Consider the following 21120-nt stretch of genomic DNA (forward strand, 5'->3'; position numbering starts at 1 on the left):
ATATACAAAGTGCGAAATGACGATGGCGATCTGCGAGAGCGCGAAGGAACGGCCTTTTCACGATTTCGGCTTCTTCATTGTGACCTTGTGCTTCGCAGTCGTGATATCTTGCTTTTGCTTACTGTGTAAGTTAATCACAGGTATAAGAAAGAAAAGAGACAAAAGAAAAAAAAAACAACAACAGCACATACACACAGAATGAAATTTAATACAATAACAGTTTTGAAAACGAGTATTTCTGAAGACAGAACCAATCTTGGCAACGCAGAACAGTAAAATTTGATTTTAACATGTTTAAGGCATATCAACACTGGATCCAGCCATGTGATATTGACTTGCATATTTGTATCATAACTGCTATAAATTAGCCCATACTAACACATATTGTAAACTTAGAACATGAAACCTTAGCATGCTTTTCATCTTGATAGATGGTGAATGCCTAGTATGCTAGTCTGGATAACTCTGAAAATTCCCATGTATTCTGCACACGGTGCCTGAAATGAAAAGCACTGACGCCGCAATGTATCTTTGTGCGACAATCTCTATAGATCAATATCAATTGTATTACACCAAACTGCAAATAGTTGTCCCCGCTTCATCAAGAGAAATGTACGGACAGACAATAAAGAAGAAACTAGAAAACTGTGTTTTCCGTCAATTACTTTTTGATCCAGCTTTTCCGTAAAAAGCGGTTATAAGGTTTTCACGATCTCTTTAAATATAAAATAATACCTTTGATATTGTACATCATTCGAAACATATTAAAGATGGTAATAAGAACTTTTATTTTTTTGATTCAAATAATCTTTATTAGTTTTGAACTGATCGTCAAAAAACGATTCTAATAGTGTATTTTTCTTGATAGTATTTTTCAGCAGTTTTGGACACCAAAAGGCTATTCATTTATGATTTTGCCTTTATCTGAAGCCGGTCTTTCAAAAAATACTTGTTAGCACAAAAGTAACATTTCGAGGGCTTAGAGCGAAACTGGTCTATCTGCTTCTATTTCTATATACAGATAGACCAGTTTCGCTCTAAGCCCTCGATTTTCAGTAGAAAAGTATAAGAACCGGCCAAGGGCACTAACCTACAGTGGCACTAAACTGAAGTCCTCTTAATCTGGGTCACCTGCCAATTACATAACATTATTAAATTAATGTCCTGCCGACAAATCATGTAATGCCCATCCGATCTTGGCAATAGCGGACACAGTTTTGGCTTTAACAGTATCATGTAGAAATTTGTGGAAAAACTCTGGTGCGTCCGCTTGCATCTTAGCCAAATATGCGATTTCACTTCCTGTCATACTCTCTAAACCACACCTACAAAATAAATGTATGTATGGCGATATGAAAATAAATGAAAATATAGTTTATCAACGGTTTAAATCGTGGTAAAACCAGGACTCTTTTTGTGTGGAATTCATTGCGGTTATAGGCATACAGACACTAAATGGCATAATGGCGGATACTAAATCGCATAATGGCGGATACAAATAGTCCTTAGATTTGTTTTGCTCTGTAGAGCTATTTTCCTTATTTTCTTTGCATTTTGTTTTTGCTTAAATCACATGGCAGATCTATGCTTGACATATAGGTAGATTTTTATAATGAAATAACAATATGACAGAATTTTTCATGGAAACTAAGATCATACACCACCACTACAACTTGGGGTCTCATTTTTAGCTGATTTTGCAGTTTGTGTGTTTGACTGAAAATAGTTTTCTTGCATCAAACATGAGCCCCGCTTTTCTTTTGATTTTTATTCAGCACTGACAATATTCTTCAAGTAAATGTAAGTTACATACATTTAAAATGGTTCCTGATGTGTGCTGCGGTCATTGGAAATATGTCAATTTTATATAGAATAAAGAAGAACAGCTATTTAGTGTGTTGTAACCTAGAGAAAACTACCTTTATTTCCTGCATTGTAATGTTTCGGGTTATGAGCCTTTCCTATCATTTATATTTTTATACCCAGGGATTGCCAAGCATCATTATGGGTCCATTACCTTAAAAAAATACCAATTTAAAATAAATTTGATATTTTTTACTGTGAAATAAGCATATACGTGTATTGCCCTGTCACATGACAATGTTTCACTTTTGTTTGTTTTTGGGTTTAACGCCGTTTTTCAACAGTATCTCAGTTATGTAACGGCGGGAAGTTAACCTAACCAGTGTTGCTGTATTCTGTACTGTTCCCCACAAGTAACTGCCAATTTCCCAACATGAATCAGAGGAGAAGGGACAAATGATTTCAGACACAATGTCTTTTATCAAATTGTCACGGAGAACAAACGCCCCGCCCAGGGATCGAACTAACGCGTAGATTTGCACTCTCCCTACTGATCTAAGCTAGCGGGCTTCGATGTTTCACTGGAAAATATATAATACAAGATGTGAAAAAATCATAAATAAATCAGCCGTGCCATGAGAAAACCAACATAGTGGCTTTGCGACCAGCATGGATCCAGACCAGCCTGCGCATCCGCGCAGTCTGGTCAGGATCCATGCTGTTCGCTTTCAAAGCCTGTTACAGTTAGAGAAACCGTTAGCGAACAGCTTGGATCCTGACCAGACTGCGCGGATGCGCAGGCTGGGCTGGATCGTTGCTGGTCGCAAACCCACTATGTTGGTTTTCTCATGGCGCGGCTCAAATATTAAGCATCTCTTACTGATACTTACGACTACAGTTTCTATAAATCATATCAAATTAAAATAAGAAACAATATACCCTTTTAAGTCATTTCTTTCAATCCAATTTCTGACATTTTCTGAACTCCATTTCCTTACATCTAAGACTGTTCCCGTGTTAACTTGCGTCCTCTGCGCGGGCTGGGTGACTGTGGTTGACGATGTAGTCAAAGCTTGAGTACTGTGCGATCCTGATGCAGGCGCGGTTACCTTTAAAGAGATATGAAATGTGTATGATTAAATATACAGAATATACTTTTAATCTGATACCTATATGTATAAAATCTAATATATCTAATTAATCCTACAATTTCATCTCCAAGTCGTGACAACAATTAGCAGCCGAAAGCCCTTACCCCACCCCCACTCCCGCCCTTATTCAGGTACTGCAAAATATCTTATGTTTCCCTTTATATTGAAAGTACAGAATTTTTCTGCCATATCCCTTTTTTAACAGGCACAATTGGAAAATCAGACGTCTTCATGTCAGTAAAAATATTAACCTTTATCCTGCTATCCATCATTCAATTTGGGCAATACCACTTATTATTTGAAGGGGTGTTCACTGAAAAATTACTGACTGAATAGCGAACAGTGCAGACTGATCTTGGTCTGCACTGGTCGCAAAGACATTAACCACTTACCGACAGCAGGCTAAAGGTTGATAACAAAAACACCCATAAAAAGTTTTGCGTAAAAGGCAAACTTCAGTTAATTATTTTGTGAAATTTCATACTGTGTACCTTTTTCAATTATAATACTGATCCGATTTAAATAAAAATCTCCGACCGTTACAAAGAACTTTATTGAAAGAGAAAGTGTTTTGAACTCTTGTTTTTAATGTCGTATTCTGTTTCGTTTCATTAACACACTTGAGCCGTGCCATGGGAAAACCAACACAGTGGCTTTGCGACCAGCATAGATCCAGACCAGCCTGCGCATTCGCGCAGTCTGGTCAGGATCCATGCTGTTCGCTAACAGTTTCTCTAATATCAATAGGCTTTGAAAGCGAACAGCATGGATCCTGACCAGAATGCGCGGATGCAAACCCACTATGTTGGTTTTCTAATGGCACGGCTCACTTACAGAGGACTTAGTTTGGTGCTCCACATTCCCGCCTGTACTATCCAATTCTTTCAATAATCCATTCATTTTATCTTCAAATGGATATTTTCCACTGAAGTCAAAAAATAGTTTGGCACCAAGAATAAATCCTAACCATCCGTCAGCATTATACCCAGCTTCCATCTTAAGGGGAATGATCTTTTTGCGTGTTTGAAATGCATACTCGGCCTCTGAAATAGACAATTTCGAATTCATAGTACAGAAAATATCATATCCTTTACGATTCTATGTGTGCCTTCATATGAATGTAATCTGTGTATAAGGACCACACTTCTGAAATACAAAATGAGGTCTTTATTGGCAGATGATCATTATTCGCAGGTAGATGTGCACTGCAAATTTCTGAAACGGAAATAAAACTAGCGGTCTTTTTAACTGACTGTAATATTAGCCGCAATATTTCAATAATTGCCAAAGTTATACGATAATAATCTCGGCAATATTTTGCTTCAGTTCGGTCAACGCGGGATTTCCTCGGTCGTTATTAGATGCTTTGGTTGGTTAACTAACTAGAATGAAAGCAATAGACTTTTTGCTTAGTTCAGCAAACACCGCCTTATACCAGAACTCATTTTTATCAGAAAAACTGATGCTATGTTGAAAATTTCTTTTTTTAAGATTCGTCTAGGACGTAAAATCTAACGGGAAATGAAAATCAAATTAGCGTTTTCAAATCATTGATTTCCAGCATAACTTTATTGGAATATGTGGACTTAGGAAGGACTTTCGCTGAATTCACATTGTCTTTGCCTGTAGAGTTATGAAATGGGTACATGATTTCATGGTTAGTCTGCTTCTTCTTTGTATATAACCAGGACTACAAACAATGCGAAGTTTGCATTCAGGTATCATAAAAAAGATTTTTTTTTCTTCTTCTTCTTCTAAAAAAGGAGTTCACATTAATGACTAAAGACCATAAAAGTGTATCTAATAAATATTTTAATCAATTAAATTGTCATTAACTAGAGGATTTCATATTGCTCTTTTTACTTGGTCTTGGTCTGTCTTACCTACCTGCATCATTACGACAGGCTTTGGCCAAATAACAAAGTCGTTATAAAATCACTTAATATATGACACTATTTTATTACTTTATATGCAATATTTTAGGAAAAAGCACGGTACATATATTTTCGCCCTACCTGCTCTACAAGCTGGACTGCTCTTGTATTTGTTAGACATGCACATGAGAATCACATTAGCGCCCTCTACCGCATCTGCCATGGCTTGCAGAGTAGACCCTCCCATCTGGTCAATATCCATCCAAACCTACAACGAAGAACATTCCTATTAAAACTATATCTGTTTCAAAGGTATGTCATTGTTACTGTCCTGTAGCTTGAGTTTAATCCACACCAATATTTGCCGTCATTTTTTTGGTAGTATGCCGTAACAATACCTCATCAAAATTATTCAGAAAATTAATCGTTGCAAGATATTTTGAGAATTCTAAAACCCTCGGGAGTTCTTTGGCTTCTTTAGAATGCTGTACGTCTTAAAACTATAAGATAAATCAAGGCAATTTATTTATTTAGTTATTTGGATTTTACGGCGCACCAACACAGTATAGGTTATATGGCGCCAAACAGGACAAGGCAAGGAAACACTTTGTTTTTAAACTGGTGGATAAAAAGTTCCCTAAAATAGTCTCAGGAGTTCTTTAGAATGCCGTGTAAGTAAGATTTCATAAAAATAGAAGCCAAGGATAATTCTTTGTACGAAAAGATGGATCAAATAGCTGTTACTATTATGAATGAATAGCTTTAGATTCTCCATACCTTGTAACCATGTGCTTTAATCCTATCTCGAATGGTTTTCAGAGTTTCTTGATTTGCCCATTGATAAGAAATCATGACATGACCCGCAGTCTGTTTATTAGATGTCGGCTCTTTTTCTCTCTGCGCACGCGCACTTTTATGTCTCTCGTATTTCTGAGACAACTCTTTACCTGAAATAAAAACAACAAAATATAAACATACGGTTTGTTAGACGATGCATTTAAAAGGTAATGTCTTTTAGTATTTTTGTTTTATTTTCAGCCATATATATAGTATAAAAAGTGTATTTGGAGTAGTCACATTCTTATCTTAGAAAACATAGACTTTGGCTGGAAAACTTAAAAGTGAATATAATTGTTATTTGGGGTGGTACTTCTGTCTACAACATAGATAGATTGTCTAAACTTCAAAAACGTGCTGCTAGGATAATCCTTAAAGCTGACAGTACGACACCCTCGGCGGACATGTTCAGGGACTTTGGATGGCTGTCCATCACTAAACGAGTGACCTACCGCACATGTGTACTAACTTAAATCACTTAATAATATCACACCGCAATACATTAATAAATGTATCACAAACGTTTTCTATTCTAAGAACAGAAGCCTAAGATCGTCACAAATGAACACAAAATACCTAGATCAAAAAAAGATGTGGAATGAACTCCCCTCTGAAATCAGATATCGCGAAACTCTAAGTCAATTTAAAAACTTATTAAACTGTATCTTTTAAATGAAACTATGTAAACAATCTCCTTTTTTATTTTGTTGATCTACTCTAGTTCCCTAATCAAACCTAATTTACCTCATGTGGTAGTGTGTAGATATTTATTTAATAATAAGTGATGGCACCATTAACCAGGAAGTTTGACCATGTAAAGCTTTAAGCACTGGTATCCGGCAATAGGGGTAAGATAGCCTCAGAGGGGAGGGTACTGTTATGGCTGTTCGTTTCACTTATTTCCCTGATTTGTGCATTCTACTTCTCTCACCACCGTCATTCGCAATATCAGTCATTGGTGTATAATGATCATTCTTCCCATTCATGAGTTCTCAGACATTGTAAGTTTCATGAAAAGTCGTTCTTACGTATTCATTTTTTTTCTACGCATTCTCTTTTGATTGTTTCTCATTACTTGTATTTAGTGATATGGCATCCGTTTCATTCTCTTCTTGTCTATTTAGTTGTCACTATTTATACACTCTGGCTATTCTTCGTCGTACGAAATAATTGCATTTAATCCGCTATTAAATTACTCAATCAAACCGAGTCTGCTATTAAATTACTCGGTCAAACCGAGTCCGCTATTAAATTACTCAGTCAAACCGATTCCGTTATTAAATTACTCAATCAAACCGAGTCTGCTATTAAATTACTCAGTCAAACCGAGGCCGCTATTAAATTACTCAATGAAACCGAGTCTGCTATTAAATTACTCGGTCAAACCGAGGCCGCTATTAAATTACTCAGTCAAACCGATTCCGTTATTAAATTACTCAATCAAACCGAGTCCGCTATTAAATTACTCGGTCAAACCGAGTCCGCTATCAAATTACTCGGTCAAACTGAGTCCGCTATTAAATTACTCAATCAAACCGAGTCCGCTATTAAATTACTCGGTCAAACCGAGTCCGCTATTAAATTACTCAGTCGAACCGAGTCCGCTATTAAATTGCTTTCTATGCTTCCAAAGGATTTCTCACATTTTGTTAATTAATTTTAGCACTCTGAACTGGTTGTACGCCGTGTAGAATAATCAACTCGGTCTATGCCCATATAAAATTATTCTGCGGAACCCTAAATCTCTTCGTTGTTTTCAATCAATATAAATACCCTTCTACTGTTATGTTAAAAGGCACGTGTGAAACTAAGAACAAAGTCCGTTACCTTTTTTCATGTATTTTTCAACGGGCGAATTCGTCAGATCGTCTCTTAAGGTCCACAGGGCCCCCATGCATGCCTTCTTGATATCAGGATCTTCTGACTGGCTCAGTTCCAACAATAGCTCTACAACTCCAAGCTCAGATTTACTGGTAACCAATGTTCGATTGTCTTTGTCAAAACACAGGGCCCAGATTGCAGCAACACTTTCTGTATGGAGAAAAGGCAATTGTACGGAATCCGAATAGTGCCGAATGGGTCTTCTGATTAATGTTTTTATAATCCAGAAGCATTAAGCTTTCTGTTCCATCTACAGCAGTTACATATTAGCTCTGGCCAACATTTGCTTTTGTCTCCCAACATTTTGTACCATTTTTTCCCATTTTTTCATAAGAACGGAAACAATAATTTATACCTACATTTTAATTAATTTTTGTTTTAAATCAAGTCTTTTGTTTAAACTAAAGTCATTTTGTTGATTAGTAAAACACCACTTAAAATAGTTTGTATAGTGTCGAGAAAAAATCGTGACTGGCATGGTACGATTTTTAGCTGTGACTAACGGTATGTAATTGGATAGACTGGTGCCCGTGTTTATTCTCTACGTTCGTGTTTGGAGAGGTAAATCTCGAAATACAGTCGGGTACCAGGCTAGGTAGTCGGACCAAATAGGAAACTGTTGATTCGGTGAAGACTTCATAAGATTCAATACAAGTGTACCGTATTGTTCAGCAGTATTTCCTGTCTGGCCTAGTTCAACCAGAAGTTCTAGGGCTCCAAGTTCTACCAGAAGCTTTTTGTTAGCGTCATTTCTAGCCAGGGTTCGTACCGCTGCAAAAATAGAACAAAAAATAAATGCATTTGAATCTGTTATAATCTAATCTTCGTTGTATTGAATAAAAAAAAAACAGTTTCAATGTATATATCAATGTTCTAGGACATTCACAAAAAAGGGTAAAGTAGTAGTCATTGTGATTGGTTAATAATTAATAGTGAAGAGTGGGAAGGATCATCTCGTGATACTTTTTATCATTTTTTATTATTTTTAACCACTCTTTCCTTAGAAGACATAATATTGGTTAATTTGTGTACAGACGGCCAGGCTATTTTTTATCAAATATTCCTGTCTAATGTTTAAATACTTGTTACAACAAAGTAGAAAATGATATTCGATAAACGTGGAATTGGAATTTCTTATAATAAAACGTAACCATGGTTAAAATTATTTACCCTAGTCCTTAAAAAACGTACTTTGCATGTGTTCGTTCTCCTATCACTTAAATTACTGCAGAGGCATGGGATTAAAGACACTGATTCTGGTATGCCTGGTATGTGGCCTATGGAGATGATAAGGTCTGCGTATTGGCGATAAGGGCCAATACACAAGTCAGGACCATTGGTAGACTTGCTTCTGTTTATCATAATAAGCTACTGTATAGCTACTGTGCAGTAAATAAATTGCAGGTGATATTTCTCACCTTTATAGCAAATCAGTTCTCACCTTTATAACGAGTTTAGAAAGCTTGATTGAATTAGGGCTAAATAAACAAAGTGATCAGATACAACAGTGTTTTATCAGATTTTTAATAAAGTAAGTTTTTTTTAACAATTACAACTCATTATTGCTGTTTTTTATTATCAAAAATATAAAAAATGCATTCAGGCACATAGCTTTTAGAAGTAATAAATTATTGTGTATTTTGAACTTTAATATCTTTATTGCTGTATTTTATTATACATAAAAGAAAGTTAACATTATTTAGAAAACACAAGAGGAATTAAGCATTTTTAATATATAACATCCTTCTGTCTATATACCTTCTTTATCTATTAAAAATGCAACTGAACGCTTCTTTAATTTCTAATAAAATCCAGCAATTATCTTTTTTTTTCGTTTTTATTTTGTTACTTTTGATAAAAAGATCATAATCATTGAATAAACAAACTTGTAATTTCTCTTATTAAGTTTTGAATAATTTTTTTATAGTGAGGAACAGGAACAGAACATATTCTTTATTTCCAGTAACTTAAACAATATAATGTTTCTCGTTACATAGCATCAGTATAGAGTATATTTATGTGTCACTAAGGACGGTGAACAAAATCAGATAGTGAAATAAATACATGTGCTTATAGAGGGTGAACTAAAATAGCAACCGTAACATGTGATATTTACTTACAGTATACAATAAATGAATGCAAAGCAAATGGAACATTGTTGTCGTCGGAGCTATGGGTACAGTACTAGCATTGATATACACCTAGATAAGTAACCAGTGAAATAATTAAGACAAAACAAGTGACTATCATTATCGGTGCTATGCTGATAAAGTTGCCGAGTATAATACTGTGTCAGAATACAAATGCAGTAGTATGTCGAGTAATAATGATTAACGATACTAATAGGTACTCACATATAAAATAACTAAAAAAATATAGAAATGCGATAGGCCTTACCGAAACGAAAATGTAAGGATAACCAGGCGCGTGCGACAAACGGAGAACAAGCACGGATACATAATACCTAAACATGCCTTGTAGAAAAAAATCAACAACAAGGCATGAATAGTTACGAAGAGTGTAAATAACTAGAAAGTGCTAATATATGCCGCAGTATGACAAAAGAGAGGTACCTTAAGTGGATATATGCAGCACTGGTACGACTGCATGACAAAGTAACCATAGCTCCGGCTACAGATATAAATAAAACTATATACATCAGCAGATCATGATGTTAGTAAACATGAAGGTAATGTCAATAGCATAATATATTAAACTCCTACTGTATAGCTACAGAAAGACCTTTTCGTAATATGAAAGCGTTATAAATAAATTTACTAAGCTTCAATAAAGCTGAACGTTGAGTATTATGCATTAGTTGAGTAAACTTGTATACACTAGGTCGACGATAATAATATGGCTTGGTATACAATTTCCTAATAGTGTCATATACTGGACATTTAATAATAAAATGGTACTCATCTTCTATATCGCCGCTATTACACAATAAACAATATCTTTGGTTATGTTCAACCCTGTTAGCGCCATAACGGCCAGATTCGATTCTTAATTGATGCGATGAAAGGCGAAGAGGAGAAAATGCAATTCTAAGTTTAGGTGATAAGAAATCTAAATAGTTTTCAAATCCAAATGTAGTTTTAAACAACTTATATGAACATAAGCACCTGCTATTGTTAATACCATTGTAACAATTTTGTACAAAGTTTTCAATCACTCTATTCTTGAATACAATATGGAACGTATTAAGATCCATAATATCTGGATTAATCCATACATACGAAAACCCGTAACTATCCAATAAATGTTTAACGTTAGATGCCCAATTCGTTCTACCCATTTCAATATCACTTACTAAAGAATAATATAAACTTTGTATAAAAATATTATCAGACTTAACAACCTTCAACCAGTATTTTATAATACGTACATATCTGTTTACATATAATGGGTATCTGCCTAGTTCGCTATAAATACCATAATTACAAGTAGATGTCTTTACATGAAGAAGCAATTTACAAAATTTCATATGAATTCTTTCAATTGGTTTTGATTTACCAAAACCCCATATCTCACTGGCATAGCATAATGTTGACGTAACAAATGAGTCAAATAATTGCAAAATAGTACTAGGTTTAAGAGATAATTTACTAATATTATTTAGCAGAACGTTCATAGCTTTAAGACCCTTTCCAGCAATTGTTTCTTGATTTGATAGAAATGTACCAGTATAATTAAACACTGTTCCTAAGTAGTTATAACTGTCAACGACTCCGAGGGTCTTATTGTCATAATACCAAACTTCATTACGTCTAACTGGCCCACGCTTTCTAAAAACAACTATTTTACTTTTATCTGGGTTAACTTGTAAACCCCAGTTTACACAATATTCTTTTAACAAATTTAAACGATTTTGTAAATCCTCAGGATTCTTACCAATAATGACCATGTCATCGGCGAACAACAATAAAATAAAAGTAAACTCATCTAAATTGAAGCCGTTGTCGACACCGTCAATCAAAGATAACTCTATGTCTTCTAGGAAAAGAGAAAAAAGAACGGGCGAAATTACTTCCCCTTGTTTTAAGCCCAATGAACATTCAAAAAAATCCGAATACGTCTCACACCCTCGTATACAGGACTTAACTTTAGAATACATGTTTCGAATAATACGCAGAGTTTTACCAGCAATTCCTAGTTTATATAATTTGAACCACAATCCATTATGATATATACTATCAAAAGCTTTCTGAAAATCAATAAAAGCACATGAAAGACGGCCATTATTATTTAAAACTTTTTGAATGAGTGCATTTAATACAAAAATGGCATCAACAGTCGAACGACCCTTTCTAAATCCAAACTGAGCATCACTAAGTATATTATTACTTTCAATCCAGATATTAATTCTTTGGTTAAGGATACCTGTAAATATTTTCGAAAAACAACTAACTAATGTAATACCTCTATAGTTACTGGCTAATTCCGGATCGTTTTTCTTATGTGAGAAATGCTTTGCTATAAGAGTTATAATTTAATTGGCCAGGACATTACTCAACATGACTGAGCAATCAAAATTAGTATCTTATCAATTAAAATAATTTTGTGTACATGCTGAAAAAAGACTTAAAAAAACAACAGCATTTCAATTAATAAAATGCAAAACACAGGAAATAACCAATTTACCTGTAGGCAATAAAATTTATGATTCTCTGACAATAATTAGGCTACATGTCAAGTCTACAGGGGTTTTATGGACCCTTATCAGACTGGACCAGACAGGATCTTGTATATTGGGGATTAAAAAGTCTGGTATTTGCGGGGGGGGGGGGGTCACTTATATAGGAGATTTTCTTTGCCTTTAAGTCCGTTTTCTGAGTCTCCGTCTTTTCATTAGACAGATTCTATAGGTACTGATCCGTATCCTAGTCACTTATTATCAGATTCTCTAGGTATGGTTTCGTATCCCTAGTCATGTTTTATCAGATTTTCATAGAGGTATGCATCCGTTTCACTGGTCAATTTTTATCAGATTTTAAGGGTACGGACTTGTATCGCTAGTTACTTCGTATCAGATTGCAAGTGTACGGATCCGTATCCCTAGTCACTTCTTATCAGATTCTAAGGTAGCGGATCCGCATCCCTATAGTCACTACCGATCAGATTCCGATAACGGATCCATATCCCCGGTCACTTCCGGTCAGATTCTTAGTTAATGGTTTCGTATCCCTAGTCACTTCATATCAGAATCAAAGCTTGCAGATCCGTATCCTTAGTCACTTCCTATCACATTCTAAAGGTACGTGCCCGTATTCCTAGTCCCTTCCTATTAAAATTAATAAAGCAAGCACTTACTTAGTCCACTTTCCTTGCACGACCAGCCTCGATGCCGGCGGCGTTTGTCTTTTAAGCCATTTCCCAGAACCTTCATCAAGAAGGCCACTATACTTCTGTTGGCATTGATTATCTCGCTTTCTTCTTCGTTAACGATGCCTAAAATATATTTCAATATAATTCATTTCAGTCAAAGTCAAATACTGGACCGATCCTACTGATATGTCTGTTTCCTATTCCATGATTATACTTGGCTATTACAACTGAAAACAAACCTGCTGAGTATAACGCTTAATGAAAATTTATTCGTAAAATCTTCAAAAGTTTTTATCTCTTTTATTACTTTTTGAAGGTATTTATAAACCCATCACTTTTGAAAAGCATAAGTTACACATTAAACACAACTGATTATACTGGCTTGAAACAGACGTAGTTCATTTAAGAGATCAAAAAGTTTTACGCAACATCAAATTTTGACAAAGGCTAACAGCTGGAGGTGAAACCAATATATCCCCAGTCCCCCCCCCCCCCCTAAAAAAATATAATAATGTGTCGTATCTTATAGAATTATCTGCTTTAGAGAACCCTATCAGCTGTGTTCTCGTCATGACACGGATGTATGACCAAAGATGTTGTTTTTAGATGTTACATGTAAGATTAAAATCTTTTTTTAAGGTTTTAAGTTTGAAGGTGAAGGTCATATGGGTTTCAAGATCACATATATAGGTCAGTGTGTAGGTCTTTTCATAACTAAATCTGGTCATTAATTTGGGCTGCAGGCGAAGCGGTATTATCTGGGTCGTACGGACGGACGCACAAACAGACGGACAGTTTAATCACTATATGCCTGGAGGCATAAAACTGACATTTGTCTTCAAATTAATTACACCCCTTATATGTGCAGTAGCAGGTAGTCTTATTCCCTTTAGTTACCTATATATTTTTGTGCTTAAAAGCTCTATATCCACCCTGTTTTATCTGCACCTTTCTTAAAGTACTATACTTTCTTAATGTAATATAAAATGTTTAAACTTTTAAAAGTTTAAGCTAATTCCGTGCAATTTAAGCTTGTCTTCAATTGTGCGACATTATTGGGAAGGGAGATAACTGATCTGACCTTATATTATTTGTCATTTAGGAGTTACTCATTAAATGACGTCATACTACCACTGAAATTAGATTACAGCGCCCTCTTCCAAATTACTAGAGAATCCATCAGGTCAGGAAAAAATTTGCTTTATCATGTCGAAATAAAATTAATCTTGTACAATCTTTTCATACATAAACCTTCTCCTTTCCTGATAATGCAATATCATATTTAGACTTTACTCAATGAAGTTTTACAGTAAGATTTCAGGTCAGCAAGGATAGCTTTTAAGCACCAATATAGCAGTACGAATCAACGATTGTTTTGATTTTTTCTTTTTGGTTCAACATGACTGAGAAACACATTATGAGCAGGGTCCGTCAAAACCGTCTATTCAATGACAATTATAAAAAAGAATTTTGAAATTGAATGTGCCTTGATATTAATTTCTTTGATAAACATTAAGGGATAATTATTCAAAGATAACTAGATTCAGAAAAATACATCATGGGCCAGTCTGGTTAACAAAAGGTAATTAATTCAGGAGAAATTATAAAGATTTTAAGCTAGGTTGTTCCAACTGCCAATCAGATCAGCTCACGGGATCGATCGTCTAGGTCGGCCAAATTCCCAGACAAAGTTCGATCAACTACTCATTAGGCTTGTACATGACTTATTCCCGCTTGCTTTTCGATCGTACACTACCTTCAAAATGCAATTTACGACTCCTGCACAACTTTAACCAGGAAGCCACTCCGAACTCTACTAGATCATCCCGACTCATACACGATCCCTACACGATCTCAACTCCACCTACTAGACCAACTCGACCTCTATTCGATCCCTACCTGATCTCGACCTGACCAGATCGACATTGTCGTACTGGGATTGTAGTGATTCATGAATTGGTCGTGCACAGACAGTTTCAGTATAAAATCTTCGAACGATTTCGATCAGTATTCAAATAATTTCAGAAGCTCTTGAGGATAGGTAACAGCATCAGTATCACACATTATGGATGTAGAACAGTTTCATTTGCGGACCAGGTGGTTAGGGACCAAAGAGACGGAGTCAAGGCTGTGATGGGGCTACTTCACAAGTACCAGATCGCTTCTCGAGCGCTTGGCTTCTCGATCACAACTTGAATTTCTTGGACAAGTCCAAAATTTTCGGGTGAAACTTCGTTGCGGTGCCGAGTAAGGTAGACCACCCCAATCACTTCTGCCAATTGAGTCAGACCAGTCCTCGATTGCTTGATCGGGCTTGATCGAGTTGATCTGATCGGCAGTGGGAACCTTGCTTTATTTGAATTCGTCACGATGCGACATTCACATCTCCTATATTTTGCTAACTACTAAGTACACTTGAAGCATTAGCAGAAACACTTAGCATATGTAGAGCGTTAGCAGGAATATTTAGTACTTGTTTCAGCATAAGCAGACATATTAGAACATGTTCAGTGTTAACAAAAATATAAAGTACTTGTTTAGAATTAGCAGAGATACTAGTACATGTTCAGCATTAGCAGAAATTTAAATACGTGTTCACTATTAGCAGAAATATTTAGCGCATGTTAAGCATCAGCAGAAATATATAGTATATGTATAGCATTAGCAGAAATATTTAGTACATGTCCAGCTTTAGCAGAAACATTTAGCATCTGTTCAGCACTAGCAGAAATATTTAGCACATGTTTCGGCATTAGCAGAAATATTTAGTACATGTCCAGCTTTAGCAGAAGCATTTAGCATATGTTCAGCACTAGCAGAAATATTTAGCACATGTTTCGGCATTAGCAGAAATATTAAGCATATGTATAGCGTTAGCAGAAATATTTAGTACATGTCCAGCATTAGCAGAAATGTTTAGCATATGTTTCAGCATTAGCAGAAATATTCAGCATATGTTTCAGTATTAGCAGAAATACTTAGCATATGTTTAACATTAGCAGAAATATATAGTATATGTAGATCTATAGCATTAGCAGAAATATTTAGTACATAGCCAACTTTAGCAGAAACATTTAGCATATGTTCAGCACTAGCAGAAATGTTTAGCACATGTTTCAGCATTAGCAGAAATATTTAGCATATGTTTCAGTATTAGCAGAAATATTTAGCATATGTATAGCATAGCAGAAATATTTAATACATGCACAGCATTAGCAACAATTTCAGTACATGTTCAGCATTAAGAAAAATATTTAGTACATGCATAGCCTTAACAGAATATTAGTACGTGGTCAGCATTAGAAGAACTATTAAGTACATGTATAGTGTAAGCATGGGTATTTACCTGCCAAAGACGCTAAAACCATCAGTCTGTGCATTGCTTTTGGCGATTCCAGGTAAGGTTGAAGAATGTGTGTAAAATCCTGACTCCGCAACCGGCCTATGTTTGTCTCCCTCATAGCCAGGTTATGGATAATCGACAATACAGAGTACAGTACTTTGTCTTCAGATGGCTGCAAAAAAAGAGATAGTAAAATGAATATAACTTCCCGGTAAATTCGCTAAGGAAAAGATACATTCCATAGAAGGGAAGATAGCTGACAGAACTTGTATGGCTGAAGTTATTTCAATCTATGACTCGTGTATGGAAGTTGCACGTTACCTGTGTAGAACAAGCTAGTAATGCAACACGTATTGAATAGCTGGCTGATCAATTATCAAAACTAATGCCCGGAATGCGATGACTGAGACCCAATAGTTTTGACCAGCAAGCCTTTCAGGAAGTGTTTATTATATAGCATATAGAATCAATTAATGTTCACGGTTTTATCTTTTATTTCAAATGTTTGATTTATCACCCAAGTAAGCATAATATGGATATGAACCGGTAAGACAAATAATAATGATCGGCGATGTATATAAGGAGTCGTGTAATAATTCTGAACAATGGGATAAAGCAAATGTATCACTCCCATGAGATATGGGTAAGAAAATCCCAGTCGAGGTAGAACCTCATATATTTGGACTCAACGCGGGAGAAGGATTTTTCTTCTCTACAGGCACAATAATACTAAACAGGTAATCAAGCAGAACTTCCGGGCTAACCTCAGGTTTTTTTCCAAGTGTCATTTTCATGTTTTATGTCAGTCAGTTCCTGTTTTATTTCATTGTGGACCAATACCTGACATTTTGGTATCATTTTCAAAGAGATTTTTTTTTGCATTTGCAGAAATGTAAACAAACCTTGTTACTCATGTACTAATACCCACATTTTAGCTGTTGGTTAGGAAAATATTCCATAGTAACCTGTCACACAAAAATGTCTCTTTGAAGATACATTACCCCTACTTTTCTTGGTGGTGTTTTTGTGATTTATAGGTCATTTCAGAACATAAGGCTGGTAATTCCTTTTTAAAATGGGCCTGACTAAGTGGTACAACTCTCAGAAGGTTATTAGTTTTATACAGAACGTATAGCAAATTTATTTGCGTGATTTTGGTATTTTTAAAATTATATTATGTTATTAATAATAAGCCTAATTAGAAAATGGCGAATGGCTGTTAAGCTGTTTGCTGGTGGTTTTTTTTCAGTATAAAAGGAAACGTTTCTTTTTATATTTCTCCATATCAAAATGAATATTTGTATGGCGTCCCAGATCAGGTAAGATGAAATAAATCCACTCGTAACGACGTATTAATGATAAAGAAAATGATAGGCCTATTTCTTATTCATTTGTATTAATGAGTATATCTGTACATCAGTTTAAAGCAGTTTCGACTGAATAAATACTAACATTTTTTTCCTGTCTGATGAGTATATGTTTCGAAACAAAAATAATGGGAGACATTAAACATTGATAAATATTTAGTAGGGTCTTACCTTTAGCGCTGGTTCTATCTTCCCTAAATGCCTGTCCTGGTAGTCTATCAAAATCTTCGCAAACAGTTCAAGAAACCCTTGCTTGTTTGTTAAATAAACTGTCAACTCGTCAGAGCAATCGGAAAAGTTAAAACTGAACGCCAGACATTTTGAAAACGGTGCATATTTCAGCTCATTCTTCTTTCCATCTTCATTAGACCAGCCATTTGTGTAAGTATATGTAACAATATCACAGAATAAGTCGATAATCTTAGAATCAATCATAATTTTTGCGCATTCTATTCGATATTTGACGATTTCTTCCAGCCGTGTCCGCTTGAGAGCATGATAACTGTTGGAAAATCTCACGCACGCATTACGTATTAATTTATCATATTCTCCAGCCTCGTTCTGGTAAGTCTGTAAAGCAAACACTTCTGCAGCAGTATTTCTCAGATCCGCATATTTTTTTCTGTTTAAATTCCTCAAGTTCTTCTTCCGTCATTGGTTCCTTTTTCTTTTTCTTTTCGTCATCATTTTCATCCTCGTTTTCATCCTTTTCAGAATCTTTTTCATTATCGTTGTCGTCTTCTTTTACTTCTTCTTTGTTCTCTATTACTTCACTTGATTCTTCCATTTCTTTTGTTGTTTGTCGCTCAGCAAGCTTGTTTCGTTTAACAGTGGTTTGAACTGCCTTTTGTGAGTCTGTTTCTGCTCCTCTTGAATCTAGCTTGCCATTAAATAAATCAGTCCCGTTACGGTCTGGTTTATCGTCACCTTGCTTAACAGAAGTTGATGAAACGGGATGGGAGTTATCACGTTGAGTTTTTGACGCAATTGCAATACTCGAATTTGCTGAACACGCCGATCCCATGGAAGCTCAGCTATAAATGACAAATCATTTTCCTTACCTGGATAAATAGATAAAATATATACATCATATTAGGTCAAAAGGTTAAATTATAAACATAAAGTCGATGCATGATCAATGTGATTTCGGCATGTCATTTGTTTGAAATGTTTTGGAGTACAGCTACACAATTCATTATTGGAATTCCCAGAGCATTTGAGAAACTATTAGTATCTTAATTGATTAAAATTCTTGTTTTTCTATCCTAGTTGCTCAAGCGAAAATAGAATGGTAAAATTTCCTTATATCAACCGACCGGACGCGCTATGGTCACGTTCTGATACGTTTTTGCTTCGTATTACTTCGTTCTCGTCACGCTGTAGTACGTTGTTAGAAAACGGCAGCGGATTTTGAACATGTCCGAAATTAAAACTTCATGTTCACGTTTTGTCACGTTTGATGACGTTTTATTAGCGTTGTTCTACGTTGGATCACGTTGTAGCCACGTTTGTCAACGTAGGTATAATATTTGAGGCCAAACCTGACACTATGAATGGGGCATAACGTATAATTTGACCTAAGAGTTTAGGTATATTCGAAACGCAAAACATTACAGTTTCCACAGATTGGAAAAATAGGGGTTTTTTAATGAAAAAAAATGAATAACAGCTGTTTTTCACATTTGTATTACCTTCCGTGTTATGTCTCGTGGTAGAATAGTTATCAGAAACATTTACAAATTATAAATACAAGACTGTAAATTTATTTTTGTATTCTAATCACTGTCAAAGTAGAAATAAGTCCTGCAAACATTTAACAAAAATGTGTCCAAAAAAAAAAATTGGAATGCTTTCACTTTTTAAACCTAGCTTATTGTATTGCATAAAGGGTTATTAAATACTGTATGATTTTTAAGACAGGAACGTGTGCACGGACTGAAAATTATTCACTGTTTTTTCAAAGTGAAAGTACCATGTACATGTATTTGAATGGGACTAAAATTTCATTTTCATTTTTTTATTGAATGGCTGCGTAATCTCTCTAAAGAAACTAGGGAAATCTTCCTTTCTTGTAGATAAATAAGTCATATTAAAATAAATGAAATACATGTAGCAGAAAAAATGCACTTAGTTACGGTCACTTTTGCACTAAAACCTGAAAAAAATGTGTTATGTGTCAAAATCTAGGACATGACTTAAACACCCTATAAATTTTTATCACTAAATTTTATGGTCAAAATCACAACTGATTTGTCATTTCTACACATAAAGTGTCCAACATAATTTTCATCTTGTAATCAAAACTAAGAAAAAAGTGTTGGTTGTTGCTAGTCAAAAAAGAAAGTCTGAAAGATGAATGTTTGTTGAAATGAAAAGAAAATTATATAAAAATACTCTGTATTAAAGCTTTTCGTATATTGAATCAGTATGACTTAACGATAATAATAGTACACATTTCTATGTTTATAGATAGGCGGTATTTTAGTAACTGTGCATGTAAACAAATGTAAACATGTGAATGGATTAAACATTGTTAAACGTATTTAACTGTTTCATTGGATTATGGAAGTAAAGATATGTTAAAGGTTCTTAAGTTACGATACATAATAGGATTTCGCGCATTTTTATGCGACATATTTCGTCTGCTCTTGCGTTTTAACACTTACTTTGTTTATCCAGTCCCATTTTAAGTACATTATGTAGTATAAAGTCTGTCAGTGATACATTTAACATATTGTGTGTATGGCTTATTATTATATTGGCGGTAATTGTTAGTCAACAAAATCAAATTATCGTATTTTCACTATATACTGAACGTTACAAATTTGGCTTATAATCATTTAAATAATAGAATTCCTAATTCTTTGAACAGTTACAAAAAATCCATATTATAAAAAATACTTTTGAAATGACTGAAGTAAAACTTACATGTATTATATATCCATTTATTAAAGTTTCATATATCGTAATTTGTTGTGTATTGAATTTAAACTACTGCCATTAAACGTGTATCTGCAAGTATTCAATAGTGATCGATCGCCCACATGTATGTTTATACCCGTTTATATATAGTTTATCGATACGTGTCTCCCTATACACGCGTGGGAATCGATCTGCCACCACACTAGCGGTACTATTTACCAAACTGTCACATTTGAGAAAAGGATTCATTTGACTGCGATATGATTCAGGCCCCCCGTAATAAATTTAGATGTATTGTCATTAAATTTTTCTGTTTACACAAATCTCAGCCGTGAAAATATATTGTCTTTGTCTAATTAAACTAACCGTCGGCTGATTTCTTCGCAGATGATGGTTTTCCAAAGTAAAGTGTTGTCCATTGTTTTTATTTTTTGTAATCTTTCATATCTGTGGACAAAAATGTTTTATAAATAAGGCTAAATTGTAGCCGCGTTAATGAGCGAGATGAGCGAAACATATATAAATGAATATATATGGATAAATATATGGGAATCAAGGGTGGAGAGTAGATGGGGTTGGGGGCGCAGACGGCTACACACAACTCCTGAAATCCG

General features: G+C 34.9%; 1 pseudogene; it reads right to left on the bottom strand.

Annotated features, from left to right (window-relative positions):
* Positions 1 to 1032: 1032 nt before the first annotated feature.
* Positions 1033 to 20670, bottom strand: LOC123540939 (uncharacterized; annotated as a pseudogene).
* Positions 20671 to 21120: the final 450 nt, after the last annotated feature.

The sequence above is a fragment of the Mercenaria mercenaria genome, chromosome 16 (genome assembly GCF_021730395.1).
Source record: "Mercenaria mercenaria strain notata chromosome 16, MADL_Memer_1, whole genome shotgun sequence".
Taxonomy (NCBI): domain Eukaryota; kingdom Metazoa; phylum Mollusca; class Bivalvia; order Venerida; family Veneridae; genus Mercenaria; species Mercenaria mercenaria.